Raw genomic sequence first — 2,587 nt, 5'->3', positions numbered from 1 at the left:
CTGAACAATTAATCAAGAAGAAGAATGAGGATATTGTAACCCTCAAGAAACAGCTCAAGCTGCCTCAATTACAACACCCACAAACAAAGGAAGTCCTAGAAAGCCAGACAAATCATGAAGAGATGATGGACTTGGTGCTGCAACTCAATGACCAGTTGAAGGAGATGGAAAAGGAACTAGATAGCTTGATTCAACTCAAACAAGCTAGTATTGATAGTGCTCCTCCAACTGTCATTCCAACAGTGACCACAACTGTACCTTCCACTCTGGCAGCAACATTAGCTCCCACTGGTCCAATGGCCACTGCATTACCAACATCAACTTCAACTACATCAGCAACAACATCAACAACAACAGGTACCACAGGTGATGAAGCAAATAGGCTGGTCAAAGCAATGGAAGAAATGTCCATTCAGACCAATGAGATGAACAAATTGAAGGAGAAAGTCAACAACCTTGAGACAGATTGCAAACTTGCCCAAATTATGCATAAAGAAGAGCAGCAAAAGGCTGCAAGGATGAATGAGAGGATAAAGAACCTGGAAAAAGAACTGACCTTGACTGAACCAATAGAAAAGGCTAAAGAGAAACTGTGGGCCAATATCATTGACTCTATCAATGATATTTCGCCATCTATCGAGGTCATTTTTTAGCAGATTGATATGATTAAGTAGGAAAAAGAAGCCAATGAAAGGGTTAAAACAGAACTTGGAGATATGCCATAGGAAGCAGTAAGAATCATCCACTTCCTCAACTCCAAGAATAAATATGAATTGCAAGAGCTTCAGATACCTGATAGGACAGGTACAATTTTGGAAGTCAGAAGAGTCCTCACCAAGAGGAATTTGATGTTGAATCTAGAAGATAAGTGTCAGAACATGTAGCTAGCCGTTGACAGGTTCATGGCTAAGTTTGAGCTGTTGAAGGAAAAGGGATTACCTAATCCCTTAGTTATAAATGACAAGTTAATGACACAGGCAGATTACAACAAGAAGATCAGGGAAGTGGCCAAAGAACAGGTGATCACTTCATCTATGAAGGGCATGCCAACAGGCAAAGTCTTGTACCAAACTTTTGAAAACTTGTTTTACCTCCAGCATGAGGTAAAACACCTGTTTATTAATAAGCCCACTTTTGCCAAATATACAGAGGCAGATGAGATATACAGAAAAATGATCAATATCCAATTACTAGATGAAGAAAGATGGGAAAAATTGAATGATTTACTGTAGTAAAAGGACAGTAAATTATAAATCTCTGGTAAAAAGTGAAACAACAAGGTAAAAAGATATTGACATGTCAGTAGGGTTAAAGTGTATGAGATGAAAGAGTATCAGGTGAAAGGTCAAAGTAAAACAGAACATCCAGCGTAAAGACCAAACAACCAAGCAGCATAAAGGGCAAAATATCAAAGAGCAAAGGCCAACAAAACCTTAATAATAGGGACAACAAGCAGCAATTCAATAGTTGTCTCTATCTTCTTGCAAGAAGATATTCCTTTTTTCCTAGTTTAGTTCTGAAAGAAGTTTTAGATATTTTGTAATTCCTTTTGTATAAATACTTCAAAATTCGAAGTATTAGTGTGGATTATTTTACATTTGTAGAGTTATTTTGATCTTGAACCTAAGGGTGATTGTACCATTTTCAAGTCAACAGACTAGAGCAAGTAATAAAAGCATTTCGCTATAGGATTCATGAGATGAGCCATTTGTAGTGAAGTACTTTCTTTGTGTGATTTTGTTACCTTTCTTATGTGTTTCATAATCTTAAATGTGTTCTAAAATCTAAATGAATTAACTGGAAATACCACTCAGAATTTGTTTAATTACACTCTGTTTTACACAGTTAGTCATTTACATGTTTCCTCTGATACCCGGATTTGAGAACCCTTAATTTCTCTCCTATCCAAGTTTACTTCTATCATTCCCTCCAAAGTCCGGCCCAGGGAATCCTTAATTGCTCCCTGGATCCAATTTGAAGCCATTCACCATTTAGCCTTTGAGATATGCATTAACTCATCTATCTTGCCATGTAGACACTGTTTTTAGAACTGAATCCAGTCTTGTTTGTCAGGCATCTAACTCCATAGCCCAATGGTATAAGCCAAACCTCTGTCCATCTAAGTAAAGTGATCCCACTACCAAATTTTCAAAGCAAAAACCAAGTGCAAGCAATAACTAGCCTAAAATCACCTTAACTAAAACAAAGTTAAATTATAAAGAGAGAGCCCTCTCTGAGCATCAGGAAGGCTAGGTCCTGATCTCCAAAAGTGGTTCATGGTTACCTTTGGTTTTTCTTTCTTCATACTTCAAAAGAAATATTAGAGTGATAACACCTCTGTAACCCTTCTTCCAGAGCTATCCTTGTCTCATCATCTGCCTTAATATTCTCCCGCATTTGTTCTTCATCAATAACATTAATCAAATTAATTAGATTACCTCTCTAAGGCAATATTTCTTCATTCTTCATTAGAATAAGATCTCGATCTTCCATCTCTTTGACAACTTTAAATGACTGTCTTCTCTCATTAAGTAACTCATCCATAAACTCTTTTTGCTGTAACTAGTCAAATTCTTCCTCTTTTGAG

The sequence above is a fragment of the Pinus tabuliformis genome, chromosome 3_2 (genome assembly GCF_031772625.1).
Source record: "Pinus tabuliformis cultivar Carrire ecotype Pingquan chromosome 3_2, CPIR1, whole genome shotgun sequence".
Taxonomy (NCBI): Eukaryota; Viridiplantae; Streptophyta; class Pinopsida; order Pinales; family Pinaceae; genus Pinus; species Pinus tabuliformis.
This window is presented reverse-complemented; position numbering follows the sequence as displayed.